The sequence below is a fragment of the Ovis canadensis genome, chromosome 6 (genome assembly GCF_042477335.2).
Source record: "Ovis canadensis isolate MfBH-ARS-UI-01 breed Bighorn chromosome 6, ARS-UI_OviCan_v2, whole genome shotgun sequence".
Taxonomy (NCBI): domain Eukaryota; kingdom Metazoa; phylum Chordata; class Mammalia; order Artiodactyla; family Bovidae; genus Ovis; species Ovis canadensis.
This window is the reverse complement of record NC_091250.1, coordinates 96,705,446-96,722,237: the sequence shown is the minus strand read 5'-3', so window position 1 is coordinate 96,722,237 and position 16,792 is coordinate 96,705,446. Positions and strand designations below refer to the sequence as shown.

General features: G+C 37.2%; 1 pseudogene; it reads right to left on the bottom strand.

Annotated features, from left to right (window-relative positions):
• Positions 1–14,016: 14,016 nt before the first annotated feature.
• LOC138442915 (large ribosomal subunit protein P1 pseudogene) lies at positions 14,017–14,475 on the bottom strand (annotated as a pseudogene).
• Positions 14,476–16,792: the final 2,317 nt, after the last annotated feature.

The window sequence follows — 16,792 nt, the reverse complement described above, 5'->3', positions numbered from 1 at the left end:
TATATCTTTCTTTTTCTCCTTTGTCTTTTCACCTTTTCTTTTCTCAGCTATTTGTAAAGCCTTCTCAGACAATCATTTTCCTTTTTTGCATTATTTTTCTTGGGGATGGTCTTGATCACTGCCTCTTGTACAATATCACAAACCTTTGTCCATAGTTTTTCAGGCACTCTGTCTATCAGATCTAATCCCTTTAGTCTATTTCTCACTTTCACTGTATAATTGTAAGGGGTTTGATTTAGGTCATACCTGAATGGTCCAGCGGTTTTCTCTACTTTTTTCAATTTGTGTCTGAATTTAGTAATAAGGAGTTCATGATCTGGGCCAGTCAGCTCGTGGTCTTGTTTTTGTTGCCTGTATAGAGCTTCTCCATCTTTGGCTGCAAAGAGTATCATCAGTCTGATTTCTGTATTGCCCATCTCGTGATGTCCATATGTAGAGTCTTTTCTTGTGTTGTTGGAAGAGCTGTTTCTATGACCAGTGCATTCTCTTATCAAAACTCTGTAAGCCTTTCACCTGCTTCATTGTGTACTCCAAGGGCAAATTTGCCTATTATTCCAGGTATCCCTTGACTTCCTAGTTTTGCATTCCAGTCCCCTATAATGAAAAGGATATCTTTTTTAGGCGTTAGTTCTAGAAGGTCTTATAGGTCTTCATAGAACCGTTCAATGTCGGTTTCCTCAGCATTACTGGTCAGGGCATAGACTTGGATTACTGTGATATGGAATGGTTTTTCTTTGAAACAAACAGAGATCATTCTGTCATTTTTGAGATTGCATCCAAGTACTGCATTTCAAATTCTTTTGTTGACTATGATGGACACTCCATTTCTTCTAAGGGATTCTTGCTCACAGTAGTAGATATAATGGTCATCTGAGTTAAATTCAACCATTCCAGTCCATTTTTGTTCACTGATTCCTAAAATGTTGATGTTCACTCTTGCCATTTCCTGTTTGACCATTTCCAATTTGCCTTGATTCATGGACCTAACATTCTAAATTCCTATGTAATATTATTTTTTATAGCATCAGACTTTACTTCAATCACCAGTCACATCGACAAGTAGGTGTTGTTTTTGCTTTGCCTCCATCTCTTCATTCTTTCTAGTTATTTCTCCACTAATCTCCAGTAGCACAGTGGGCACCTACTGACCTGGGGAGTTCAACTTTCAGTGTCCTATATTTTTGCCTTTTCATACTGTTCATGGGGTTCTCAAGGCAAGAATACTGAAGTGGTCTGCCATTCCCTTCTCCAGGGGACCATATTTTGTCAGAAATCTCCACCATGACCTGCCCATCTTGGGTTGCGTTACATGGCATGGCTCATAATTTCATTAAGTTAGATAAAGTGTGGTCCATGTGATCAGATTGATTAGCTTTCTGTGAATCTGGTTTTCATTCTCTCTGCCCTCTGGTGGAGAAGGATAAAAAGCTTCTGAAAGCTTCCTGATGAGAAAGACTGACTGAGGGGGAAATGGATCTTGTTCTGATGGGCGGGGCCATGCTCAGCAAATCTTTAATCCAATTTTCTGTTGATTGGTGGAAAATTTCTCTGTTTCCTTCCCTGTTTGACCTGAGGCTAAACTATGGTAGAGTTAATGAAGATAATGGCGGCCTTCTCCAAAAGGTCCCATGCGTGCCCTGATGCACTCAGTGCCCGCAACCCTGAAGAAGGCCACCACTGACCCTTACCTCCCCCAGAGATTCCTGGACTGTCATGGGCAAGTGTGTGTCAGTCTCTTGCGGGGCCACTGCTCCCTTCTCCTGGGTCTTGGTGCACACAAGGTTTTATTTGTGCCCTCTAAGAGTCTATTTCCCCAGTCCTGTGTAAGTTCTGGTGGCTCTATGGTGGGGTTTTGGCGACCTCCTCCAAGAGAGCTTATGCCATACCCACGTCTACTGCACCCAGAGCCCCTGCCCCTGCACCAGTCCATTGCTGACCTGTACCTCTGCAGGAGACACTCAAACACAGTTCTGGCTTAGTCTTGATGGGTTCTCTGGGTCCTGATGTGCAGACCTCCAAGCATCTCTGGCTGGTATGGGTGGCTTAGAAATGCTAATTGGCTGAAGTCAATTATCCCAAAGATGAAAACAAAACAAAAACAAAAAAACAAAAAAACATGATCTTGCATTCTGTTCAGGACTGTGAACATGGGACAGCCTGCCCTATGTACCTACCCACAAGCCATAATGATGCCATGGCTTCCTGTGGTTTACCTGCTTCCCATGAGGACATTCCCTCCATGAGTTTACACTGTGTGGAAAATTTAACATTGAAATAGTAAAATCAGAATGGAAAGTACATAGGAATGCCTTTGAATGTTAAAAGATGCTCTAAAATTATATCATTTTTCTTACCTGGTAGCTTATTGTTTGGAAATAAGTCACACCATTTGCTCACATCCATGGAAGGGGTGTATTTACTTGATCGTAGACATTAAGCTTAAAATTGTGAGTGACATTGTGCAACTGGATGTCACCCCCATGAGACTGGACACGAGCTTGAAATGTGCTTGTGAGTGTTTGCTCACTTGCTCCTCTCTCATGACAGTCGTATAACCTATGTAGCCTCACCTGCTTCTCCCAGGGAGATGAGAGGTATGTGGAGCAAAGCCTGTCTCTTCTGAACAAGCCCAAACCAGATCCTTTGACTCCCAACTGCCACAGATTTCCAGTTTAGGAAAAAACTTACTATCGCACGCTCCTGTGATTTTGTTGCTTTTCTGTTGCACTGCATACTGTTGTCAAGTTAAATACACACAACTTCATTTATCTATATGGAAATATCTGATTTATAGTCATATAGAGGCTGTAGCCTGCCAGACTCTTCTGTTGATGGAATTCTCCAGGCAGGAATACTAGAGTGGGTAGCTGTTCCCTTCTCCAGGGGATCTACCTAACCCAGGGAAAAAAACTCAAGTCTCCTGCATTGCAGGCAGATTACTTACATCTGAGCTACCAGCGAAGCCCCATATAGAGGCAGCGCCTACATAATTGTTCCACTATTTTATTCTTTGACATCTTTATGAAACTCACTCTTTCAATCCTTGTGTGAATGTATGGATATTTAATCCTTGAAATCAAGTAGATGTCACCTCAGAGGGCAGTTTCTGACTACTCTGCCTATAGAATATCTCTAATCAAATATCACTTTGTTTAATCAACTTATTTCCTCATAACCATATGATTTTAAATTTCAGTTTTCTTATTCATTAATTTATTTGCTAGGCCACCAAAAATAAATTTTATGAAGGTAAAATCCTATCTTTTTTATTCCCTGCTGTCTCCAGTTTCTAGATCTTATAATTCTCTCATAAAATACTTTTGAATGGACAAATGGATAATTCATTCAGCCCATTAGTACATCAATCAGTTTCATTACCTGATCTGGTTGACTCCCACTTCAAACATCACTTAAAAAATAAGTCCTCATTAGCTTTAATTACCTCCATAACTGTTTTTTCATTTCACCTGTGTGTCAGCTGTCAAGAAGCCAGTAGTTGAGTTGATAATAAATTATTCTCATGCTCTGAATCAGGCGTATATACTCATATATAATAAAATATTATAGATATTCACATTTATCTGGTTTCTCTTTCTCATTATATTAAGCAAGTAAGATGAGACCTCTCCTTAAGATTTATGTCAAGTCTACATCCTGAAAATCAGATGTCCAAAACTATCCCCTTCCATTTCCTGGGTATAAGTTGGATCACATGTAGCAATTATATAAAATGTTTTTAGGTAAACAATTTCCAAATTTGTAAGTAATGTTTATGAATGCAGGAACCAAAAATATTTACTGAAGTAAAATGTGGGACAGCAGCCCTACCCAGCAAGACTCAGTGCACCCTCATACATGAAGTAGAAATGGAAAAGGAAGGACAGGAGAAAGGAGTAAAGGGATGAGATAAAAAGAGAGGAAGAGAAAAGGGAAGAGAGGGGAGGGAGGAAGCAATGTGCCATGGATTTTGGTAAATCATTTCTGTTACATTTTAGATATCAACCCGTATCTTGCTCAGATGATATATAACATGAGTCAGGCCTTGAAATACAGGTAGAATATTGATAAGTGTATAGGAATGAGAAGATGCACATGTGAATAAACAGAAGGTGTATTTGGGAATTGATTGATGTGTTACCTTGAATAGAAAGGCAGGACCACATCTTATCTTATCAGATACCCAAATGTGATCCACAGAAGCCTTTGAAATATGTATTTGTGTTAGTTACTGGCTGAAGACAATACTCCCCACTGTTCATGTGCTGAAGTCCTAACCTCCAGTACCTAAGAACGGAACCATATTTTGAGATAGGACCTTTCAAGAAGTAATTGAATAAAATGAGGTCATTTGGGTGCTCTCCAGTCCAGTATGAGTTAAAGAAGAGGCAGAGGGAAAGGGTCTGAAGATAGCAGGGAAAGATGACCAACTGAAGTCAAGGAGAGAGGCCTCAGAAGAAACCAATCTGCCAATACCCTAATGGTAGATTCTAGAATTGTGAGAAAATATATTTCTTTCTTTTAAGCCACTCAGTTCTATTTCCCTACTTTCCTTTCATTATTCAGCAGCAAGTGTTTTGCTGTTGTTTCTGTTGTTGTTTCTGAATCAAAGAACAGATCACATCATCCTATGTTTGTCTGGTGGTTCTCCTGGCAAATAATGAAATCCAAACAACTTACCTTGAGTGCTAAGGCACTACTGAACTTGCTGTTAGGATTTCTCCTTACTTCATCCACTTTCTATTCCTTCCAACACATTCTGGACACACTGAATAATGCCCTCTTGTTTTTCAAATACTACATGTCTTTTCTTTTTCCTTAAGTGCAATGCACTAAATTTGTATTTGGTTGGGCCTTTCCTCCCCAGGCTTTTATAGGCACTTTTTCATTATGAAATTCTCATTGTATTAGCTACATTGTGAATTTTTGTTTAAGCTAAAAAAGCAATCTGTCTCTATCTTCTAGTTACTATCCACCATGCTGTCCTATTTTAGTTTCTTCATGTTTATTGTTTATTTTCTGGGATATCCTCTTTGAAGACAAGGATTGTTATCTGTTCCATTTTCTGATATATCATCAGTGTTTAAAGCTGTTTGGCCCAAACTATAACTGCTTTTGAGCCCTTAAAAAGGAGGTTAATACTTATTAGGATGCGTTGTTAGTGTAAAGTACAAAACAAATTTTGAATGTTTTGTACAAAAGTATGTCAAATGTCTATAGCTTTATACTAAATCAGATATTATAATGAAATACTATGGACATATTTGCTTAAAATAAAATATATTAATATACTTATTTTTACCTGGTTCATTTTACTTGACCATGGCTAAAAAAAGTTAAAATTATTTATGTTGCTTATAATTTTGGCTCAGATATTTACTTTCTAAAATAAAAGTATTGATTGACATACAAAAACTGTACAAAATTAATGTATATAACTTAATGAGTGTGGAGATGTGTGCATCCATAAAATGATCACCAAAATCTATGCTATAAATATAAGCAATATTTCCAAAAGTTTGCTTCCACTCTCTTTGATTATTATTATTATTATTGTGTGTGTGATAAGAACACTTAATATAATATTTATCCTCAGCAAGTGTTTATACAATACAGTATTATTAACTATAGGCACTAATCTGTACAGTAGATCTATTTATTTATAGATATATATATACTACATTTTCTTTATCCATTCATCCAAAGATGGACATTTTAGCAACTTTCATCTCTTGGCTATGGTGGATAATGCTGCACTGAACAGGAGATTGCATATATCTCTTTGAAATCTTGATTTAATTTCTTATGAACATATACCTGGAAGGAAGATTGCTGGATTATATGGCAGCTGTATTTTTAATTTTCAGAAGAACTTCTATAATGTTTTCCATGTGGCTATACCAAATTACATTCCCACTCATAGTGTACAATTTTTTTTTCTTTTTATCTCCACATCCTCATCAACACTTTTCTTTTGTTCTTTTAGTAATAGCAACCCTAACTGATGTAAGATACATTTCTCTGATGATTAGTGATGCTGAGTTTGTTGGTCATCTGTGTGTCTTCTTTGGAGAAATGTCTATTCAGTTCCTTTGCCCATTTTTTACTGGGTTTATAGTTATTATTTTTTGCTATTGTATGGTAACAGTAATATATATATATACATATGTATGTATCAGTTCAGTTCAGTTCAGTTGCTCAGTCGTGTCTGACTGTTTGGAACCCCATGAATCGCAGCACGCCAGGCTTCCCTGTCCATCACCAACTCCCGGAGTTCACTCAGACTCACGTTCATGGAGTCCGTGATGCCATCCAGCCATCTCATCCTCGGTTGTCCCCTTCTCCTCCTGCCCCCAATCCTTCCCAGCATCAGAGTCTTTTCCAATGAGTCAACTCTTCGCATGAGGTGGCCAAAGTACTGAAGTTTCAGCTTTAGCATCATTCCTTCCAAAGAAATACCAGGGCTGATCTCCTTTAGAATGGACTGGTTGGATCTCCTTGCAGTCCAAGGGACTCTCAAGAGTCTTCTCCAACATCACAGTTCAAAAGCATCAATTCTTAGGCACTCAGCCTTTTTCACAGTCCAACTCTCACATCCATACATGACCACTGGAAAAACCATAGCCTTGACTAAACAGAGCTTTGTTGGCAAAGTAATTTTTCTATTGTATATATATGTTTTAACTGTTCCTTAGATATGGTTTATAAATATTTTTTCCAGTTCAACAGGTTGCCTGTTAAGTTTTTTTTTTTTTTTTTTTTTTAATTTAGTTGATGGTTTCCATTGTGATAAAAGCTTAGTTCAATCTAGTCCCACTTAAACTAATTTGGCTTTTGTTCCCTGTGCTTTTGGTATCATATTTAAAAAGTGATTAGAAAGATAAATTTTAAGAAGCTATTTCTCTGTTCCACTCTAAGAGTTTTATGATTTCAGGGCTTATGTTTACATTTTTATTGAATTTGGGGTTTTATTTTTTGTCCAATAAAGGTCCAAATTCATTATTTTGCATGTGCCCATCTGGTTTTCTCAGCTACTTTTATGAAAGAAACTATTCTTTCCCCAGTGAGTATTTTTGGGGAATTTTCAAAGATCAATTGACCATATATGCATAGATTTATATCTAGGCTCTCTATTTCTTTCATTGTTCTATACATCTATTTTCATTACAGTACCATACTGCTTTGGTTGCTGAGGCATTGTAATGTATTATGAAAACAGGAAATGTGATACCTCCAGTATCGTTCTTTCTCCAGAATGTTTTGGCTATTTGGGGTTTTGGGGGTTTCATGTGAATTTTAGGATTTTTTTTATATTTTGTAAAAAAAAATTCTAGTGAAATTTTGATTGGGGTTGCATTGAATTTGGTGATCATTTTTGGTAGTGTGGGTATTTTAACAATACTAATTCTTTCAATCCATGAACATGGCATGCCTTCTCATTTATTGTTTATAATTTAATTTCTTTTATCAGCATGATTTTCAGTGTACAAATCTTTTATATATTTAGTTAAATTTATTTTCAAATATTTTATTCTTTCTGATGCTGTTATAAAAGATAGTTTTCTTAAACTCCTGTTCAAATAATTTTATAGTTGGTATATAGAAATGCAACTATATTTTGATTTTGTATCTTGAAACTATACTTAAGTAGTGTTTCAGTACTAACAGGTGCTTTTGTTTGTTTTGTTTGTTTGTCAAACCTTTAGAGTTTTCGATAAATAAGATTATTTTAGCCATAAACAGATAATTTTACTTCTTTTCCAATTGATATATATTTTATCAATTTTTCTTGCCTAATTTCTCTGGCTCAGACTTCCAGTACTTCGTGAATAGAAGTGACAAGAATGGGCATCTATGACTTACAGATCCAAAAGTTTTCAGGTTTTTTTTTTTTCCATTGACTGTGATGTGAGATATGGGTTTTCCATATATGGCCTTTACTCTGTTGAGGTAGCCTTCTTTTATAACTAATTTGTTGAACTTGAATCATGAAAGGGTGTTGAATATTGCAAATATTGTTTTGACATTTTTTTGAGATGACAATGTTATATTTATCTTTCAATATGAAAACATGGTGTGTCAGTTTTTGGTTTGCACATGTTGAAACTCTTTTAGCTTTCCAGAGGTAACTTCCACTTGGCCATGGTGTCTGACACTTTTCAGTTCAGTCATTCATTCAAGTCCAACTCCTTGCAACCCCATGGATTGCAGACACAAGTCTTCCTTGTCCATCACCAATTCCCGGGGCTTTCTTAAACTCATGTCCATCTAGTCAGTGATGCCATACAACCATCTCATCCTCTGTCATTCCCTTCTTTTCCTGACTTAAATCTTTCCCAGCATCAGGGTCTTTTCAAATGAATCAGTTCTTCATATCAGGTGGCAAAATTTTTGGAGTTTCAGCTTCATCATCAGTCTCTCCAATGAATATTCAGGACTGATTTCCTTTAGGATGGACTGGTTGGATTTCCTTGCAGTCCAAGGGACTCTCAAGAGTCTTCTTCAACACCACAGTTCAAAAGTATCAATACTTCGGTGCTCAGGGTTCTTTATAGTCCAACTCTCACATCCATACATGACCACTGGAAAAACCACAGTTTTAACTAGAGGGACCTTTGCTGGCAAAGTAATGTCTCAGCTTTTTAATATGTTGTCTAGATTGATCATAGGTTTTATTCCAAGGAGCAAGTGTCTTTTAATCTCATGGCTTCAGTCACTATCTGCAGTGATTTTGGAAACCAAAATAATAAAATCTTTCACTGTTTCCATTGCTTCCCCTTCTATTTGCCATGAAGTGATGGAACCGGATGTCATGATCTTAGTTTTCTGCATATTGAGATTTAAGCCAACATTTTCACTCTCTTCTTTCACTTTCATCAAAAATCTCATTAGTTCTACTTCACTTTCTGTCATAAGGGTGGTGTCATCTGCATATCTGAAGTTATTGATATTTCTCCCAGCAATCTTGATTCCAGCTTGGGCTTCAGGCCGGCCTGGCATTTCACATAATGTACTCTGCATATAAGTTAACTAAGCAGGGTGACAATATACAGAATTGACATACCCTCTTCCCTGCTTGGAATCAATCTGTTGTTCCAAGTCCAGTTCTAACTGCTACTCCTTGACCTGCATACAGATATCTCAGGAGGCAGGTCAGGTGGTATGGTATTTCCATCTCTTTAAGAATTTTCCATAGTTTGCTGTGATCCGCACAGTCAAAGGCTTTGGCTTAGTCAATAAAGAACAAGTAGATGTTTTTCTAGAACTCTCTTGCTTTATTGAAGATCCAACAGATGTGGGAAATATGATTTCTGGTTCCTCTGCTTTTTCAAAATCCAGGTTGAACATCTGGAATATCATGGTTCATGTACTGTTGAAACCTGGCTTGGAAAATTTTGAGCATTACTTTGCTAGCATGTGATATGAGTGCAATTGTGAGGTAGTTTGAACATTTTTTGTGTTGCCGTTATTTGAGATTGGAATGAAAACTGAAATTTTCCAGCCCTGTGGCTGCTGCTGAACTTTCCAAATTTTCTGACACATTGAGTGCAGCTCTTTCACAGCATAATCTTTTAGGATTTGAAACAGATCAACTGGAATTTCATCAACTCCACTAGCTTCATTTGTAGTGATGCTTCCTAAGGACCATTTGACTTCACATTCCAGGATGTCTGGCTCTAGGTGAGTGATCACACCATCAAGGTTATCTGGGTCATGAAGATCTTTTTTGTATAGTTCTTCTGTGTATTCTTGTCAACTCTTCTTAATATCTTCTGCTTCTGTTAGGTTCATATCATTTCTGTCCTTTATTGTGACCATCTTTGCATGAAATATTCCCTTGATATCTTGTTTTCTTGAAAAGATATCTATTGTTTTCCATTCTATTGTTTTCCTCTATTTCGTTGCATTGATCACTGAAGAAAGTTTTCTTATCTTTCCTTGCTTTTCTTTGGAACTCTGGATTCAAATGGGTATATATTTCCTTTTCTCTTTTGCCTTTTGCATCTTTTCTTTTCTCAGCTATTTGTAAGGCCTCCTCGGACCACCATTTTCCTTTTTTGCATTCCTTTTTTGGGAGGTGGCCTTCATCACTACCTCTTGTACAATGTCAAGACCTTCATTCATAGATTTTCAGGCACTCTGTCTTTCAGATCTAGTCCCTTTAATCTATTTCTCACTTCTACTGTATAATCATAAGGGATTTGATTTAAGTCATAACTGAATGGTCTAGTGATTTTCCCTACTTTATTCAATTTATGTCTGAATTTGGCAATAAGGAATTCATGACCTGAGCCACAGTCAGCTCTTGGTCTTGTTTTTGCTGACTGTATAGAGCTTCTTCTTCTTCTTTGATTGCAAAGAATATAATCAATCTGATTTTGGTATTGACCATCTGGTGATGTCCATGTGTAGAGTTTTCTCTTATGTCGTTGAAAGAGGGTGTTTGCTATTGCCAGTGCATTCTCTTGGCAAAACTCTGTAAGACTTTGACCTGCTTTGTTTTATACTCCAAGGCCAAATTTGTCTGTTAATCCAGGTATTTCTTGACTTCCTACTTTTTCATTCCAGTCCCCTATAATTAAAAGGACATCTTTTTTGGGTGTTAGTTCTTGAAGGTCTTGTAGTTCTTTATAGAACCATTCAGCCTCAGCTTCTTCAGTATTACTCTTTGGGACATAGACCTGGATTACTCTGATATGGAATGTTTTTTCTTGGAAACGAACAGAGATCTTTCTGTCATTTTTGAGATTACATCCAAGTACTACATTTTGGACTCTTGTTTATTATGATGGCTACTCCATTTCTTCTAAAGGATTTTTGTCCACAGTAGTAGCTATAATGGTCATCTGATAAATCTGAGTTATATTCACCCATTCCAGTTCATTTTAGTTCACTGATCCTTTTAATGTACTTTTAAATATTGTTTGCTAATATTTCATTAAGAATTTGCATCTATATTCATAAAAAATAGTGACCTGTAGTTTTCTTTCCTGTAAGCGTCTACTTTAGGCTTTGTCATTAGGATGATGCCAGCTATCTTCACAAGTTTTTCATGAAGGCACTTATTAACTCTACAGATGAGGAAACAGAGGAAATCAGATTATTTATGTGGAGTTGAAATAATTACTTAATTGAGGAAAATGAAAATAATAGCTGGTGAGATAAGGAACACATTTTAATAGTGATAATCTCTAGTTAAGCAGGTCAAAATTAGTTATTTCTAAAATGTATACTTCTGGCATTTTTCCATGTTTTCTGCAAAGAGCATATACTTGTTAATGATATGTATGTGTTTATATATATGAAACAAAGTGATAACTAAATAAACTGAGTAATATTAGGAGCAGGAATACAACAGCTTAAGAAGACAACAATGCCTATAAAATTTTGGGATATTCTCCAAACTAGTCTCCTTTATTCTAGCTTCAATATTGTTAACCAGTGCTAATAACGATAATTAGTATTTATCCTATCTTTATTATACACATATTAAATTTTTCACTCTTATCTGAAGCCAGTCTTCTTCCTTTTTGCTTTTTAATCCTATTATAGTTCTCATATACTTATATTACTTCTTTAGAGTAAACACTGTCTAAGATTTTGTTCCCTCACATTAAATGAGAACAGTTAAGACCAAAAGAAAAAAAAAAAAAGGGAGAGAGAGAGAGAGAGAGAGAAAGAAACACCCCTGGCATTTGCAATTACATGGAGCAGCTTTAATTTCCTTTCTTTTCTCTCTCATTGGGAGAGGGAGAGGGTGGGATGATTTGGGAGAATGACATTCTAACATGTATACTATCATGTGAATTGAATCGCCAGTCTATGTCTGACGCAGGATGCAGCATGCTTGGGGCTGGTGCATGGGGATGACCCAGAAAGATGTTATGGGGAGGGAGGTGGGAGGGGGGTTCATGTTTGGGAATGCATGTAAGAATTAAAGATTTTAAAATTTAAAAAATAAAAAACTAAAAAAAAATAAAAAAAAAATAAAGTAAGTATGTGTGGTTTGCTCCCTAAGGCATTCTATAGCTTGATAGAATTAGTCCTGTTTTGAAAGAAAGGATACTCTTAGCAATAAATGGAATGATTATCATCAGATAAAGGACATCAGGTGGCATACCAGAAGATGCATTTAACAACTCTTTTGTCATATGCTGAAATTATCCTTTAAGAGTTTCTTCTTATATTGGACTGTCATCATTGCTGAGATTATATCAATTTCAATTAAAAAATAATTATTTGTTTGAATTACCTTAATTTTTCATCTTTTCAAAATCAGTTCAAACAGAGTTCTCTCTGCTGCCTCCCTTAAATGTACACTTATTTATGGGTGTGTAAATTAGGGTTTCTTTTGCATTTTCATTCATCTGTGAAGTAAAATACCAATATTAAATAAAAAAAATAACAGTGAGATTATCAAATAACTGGCTGTAAGATCCCATTCATTCCTCCTTCCTTAGTTTCTTCATTCCTATTAATAAATACACAAGCATTTGTTTCCATATATATACTTTAATATATACAAACATTGCATTTATATATACATATATGTGTAGAGAACTTTTCTTGAGGTAAAACTTTCATAAGTGGTGTTATTTGAAAAGTAAATATAATCTTAACAAAAGCAATTTGATTCTACCTATATCTTCTCAGTATTAGTCACCATTTTCTTTCTTTACTGAGGAAAGGAATGACCTGCTGCAGCTTGCAACACATCAGTTTCCTGTCGTGGAACTTATTAGAATGAATTTTCCCGTTTCCTTATGTCCAATCAGTCTGTTCATTGTCTGAGAGCTCACCTGATGACTAAAGATGTCAGTTGTTTCTCCCCAGGTTTTTCCAGTAGCTTTGTGCTTTATTCCAGCTGCTGGTTTGCATTTGAAAACCAAATCAGCCTCAATATTTTTCATACTCTTTTTCATCTTGGGTTTTATGATAATGAGACTTTGGCTAAAGAAACCTCCATTCAGAGAATTCAAACAGATTTTAGCACCTGTTAGCAGGTATTAAAAAAAAATAATAATAATAATAAGTGCATCATTTAACTTTACCATTCTTTTGAATTTGCTTATCTATAATGAAAACCATTTTCTCCATCAAAAGTGCTCTAGAAAAAGAAGGCAATTCTTGTACATTTTATTTCTATTTTATTGTTGGACCTTCTGTGAATTTTTAGTTTCTTTTCTGTAAATCTCAATCTTTCCATCTACAAAATGGGGAGAGAGGATAGGAGAGCAATGTTTTGTTGAGTTATATAATAGATATTCCTAGAATAGTAAAAAAAAAAAACCTCACAAATCTGTTTATAATACTACTTTCACAGTTGCAAATAACAAAAATTTGGATTCTAAGGAACAATTTGCAAGCCTATTTGCAAGTTCTATTTATTTAGAACTTAAATACTAGGGGCCACAGGACATTGTATTTTTCAGATTCTCTGGTTTGCTTTTAACTTTTTGCTGGGAGGGGTTTATTTGTTTTACAATGTTTCAGTCATTTCAGTTCAGTCCCTTAGTCATGTCCAGCTCTTTGCAATCCCATGGATTGCAGCACGCCAGGACTCCCTGTCCATCAACAACTCCCGGAGTTTAGTCAAATTCATGTTTATCTAGTAGGTGATGCCATCCACACATCTCATCCCTTGTCATCCCCTTCTCCTTCTGCCTTAAATCTTTCCCAGCATCAGGGTCTTTTCAAATAAGTCACTTCTTTGCATCAGGTGGACAAACTATTAGATTTAGCTTCAGCATCAGTCCTTCTAATGAATATTCAGGATTGATTTCCTTTAGCTTGGACTGGTTGGATCTCCTTGTAGTCCAAGGGACTCTCAAGAGTCTTCTCCAACATCACAGTTCAAAAGCATCAATTCTTCATGTTCAGCTTTCTTTATAGTCCAACTCTCAAATCCATACTTGACTACTGAAAAAACCATAGTTTTGACTAGACAGACATTTGTTGGCAAAATAATGTCTCTGCTTTTTATTTTTATTTTTTATTTTTTTTAAGACCAACAGCAGCAAACAGCTCAGCTTTTTATTGAATGTGTTACTAAGGAGGTTTAGTCAAAAAGACCAAAGCCCATGTCATCATCAGACTCTTCAGATTCTTCTTTCTTTGCTTCTACTTTCTTCTCCTCAGCTGGGGCAGCAGCAGTGGAGGGGGCAGGGCCTCCTGCTGGTGCAGCACCGGCCTCTGGGGCAGGTCCACCAGCCCCCACATTGCAGATGAGGCTCCCGATGTTGACATTGGCCTTTGCAAACAAACCTGGCCAGAAAGGCTCAACATTTACACTGGCTGCTTTAATGAGGGCATTGGTCTTATCCTCCGTGACCGTCACCTCATCGTTGTGCAGAATGAGGGCAGAGTAGATACAAGCGAGCTCTGAGACAGAGGCCATGGTGTGAGTGAGTGCTAGGTGGGGGCTGCCGGGCGCAGTGCTAGTCGCCAGATGAAGTGAGGGCCTCACCCCAAAACGGCATTAGCTTCCTTGGGAGAACCAAGCACCTTAGCGGCAGCGGAGGAAAGCTGTCTCTGCTTTTTAATATGCTGTCTAGGTTGGTCATGATTTTTCTTCAAAGAAGTAAGTGTCTTTTAATTTCATGGCTGCAGTCACCAGTTCAGTTCAGTTCAGTTCAGTTGCTCAGTCATATAAGACTCTTTGTGACCCCATGAATTGCAGCATGCCAAGCCTCCCTGTCCATCACCAATTACTGGAGTTCACCCAAACTCATGTCCATTGAGTCGATGATGCCATCCAGCCATCTTGTCCTCTGTCGTCCCCTTCTTCTCCTGCCCTCAATCCCTCCCAGCATCAGAGTCTTTTCAAATGAATCAACTCTTCGCATGAGGTGGCCAAAGTACTGGAGTTTCAGCTTTAGCATCAGTCCTTTCAAACAACACCCAGGACTGATTTTCTTTAGAATGCACTGGTGGATCTCCTTAAAGCCCTAGGGACTCTCAAGAGTCTTCTACAACACCACAGTTCAAAAGCATCAATTCTTCGGAGCTCAGCTTTCTTCACAGTCCAACATTCACATCCATACATGACCACTAGAAAAAACATAGCTTTGACTAGATGGACCTTTGTTGGAAAAGTAATGCCCCTGCTTTTGAATATGCTATCTAGGTTGGTCATAACTTTCCTTCCAAGGAGTAAGCGTCTTTTCATTTCATGGCTGCAGTCACCATCTGCAGTGATTCTGGAACCCAAAAAGTAAAGTCTGACACTGTTTCTACTGTTTCCCCATCTATTTCCCATGAAGTGATGGGACCAGATGCCATGATCTTTGTTTTCTGAATGTTGAGCGTTAAACCAACTTTTTCACTCTCCTCTTTCACTTTCATCAACAGGCTTTCTAGTTCCTCTTCACTTTCACTTTTTTTTTGCCATAAGGGTAGTGTCATCTGCATATCTGAGGTTGTTGATATTTCTCCTGGCAATCTTGATTCCAGCTTGTGTTTCTTCCAGCCCAGCATTTCTCATGATGTACTATGCATATAAATTAAATAAGCAGGATGACAATATACAGCCTTGACGTACTCCTTTTCCTATTTGGAACTAGTCTTGTTCCATGTCCAGCTTTAACTGCTGCTTCCTGACATGCATATAGGTTTCTCAAGAGGCAGGTCAGGTGGTCAGGTATTCCCATCTCTTTCAGAATTTTTCTCAGTTTATTGTGATCCACACAGTCAAAAGTTTGGCATAGTCAATAAAGCAGAAACAGATGTTTTTTCTGGAACTCTCTTGCTTTCTCAATGATCCAGCGGATGTTGACAATTTGATCTCGGGTTCCTCTGCCTTTTCTAAACCAGCTTGAACATCTGAAAGTTCGCGGTTCACATATTGCTGAAGCCTGGCTTGGAGAATTTTGAGCATTACTTTACTAGCATATGAGTTAAGTGCAAATGTGCAGTAGTTTGAGCATTCTTTTGCATTGACTTTGATATTGGAATTAAAACTGATCTTCTGCAGTCCTGTGGCCACTGCTGAGTTTTCCAAATTTGCTGGCATATTGAGTGCAGCACTTTCACAGCATCATCTTTCAGGATTTGAAACAGCTCAACTGGAATTCCATCACCTCCACTAGCTTTGTTATAGTGATGCTTTCTAAGGCCTACTTGGCTTCACATTCCAGGATGTCTGGCTCTAGGTGAGTGATCACACCATCATGATTATCTTGCTCTTGAAGATCTTTTTTTAAAGTTCTTCTGCGTATTCTTACCACCTCTTCTTAATATCTTCTGCTTCTGTTAGGTTCATACCATTTCTGTCCTTTATCAAAACCATCTTTACATGAAATGTTCCCTGGGTATCTCTAATTTTCTTAAAGTGATCTTTCCCATTCTGTTCTTTTCCTCTATTTCTTTGCATTGATTGCTGAGGAAGGCTTTCTTATCTCTCTTGCTATTTTTTGGATCTATGCATTCAGACACTTATATTTTTCCTTTCTCCTTTGCTTTTCACTTCTCTTCTTTTCACAGCTATTTGTAAGGCCTCCACAGACAGCCATTTTGCATTTTTTGCATTTTTTTTCCCATGGGGATGGTCTTGATCCTTGTCTCCTGTACAATGTCATGAACCTCCACCATCTGCAGTGTTTTTGGAGCCCCTTAAAATAAAGTCTGTCACTGCTTCCCCATCTATTTGCCAGGATGTGGTGGAACTGGATGCCATAATCTCGGTTTTCTGAATGTTGAGCTTTAAGCCAACTTTTTCATTCTCCACTTTCACTTTCATCAGGAGGCTCTTTAGGTTTTCTTCACTTTCTCCCATAATTGTGTTATCATCTTTATA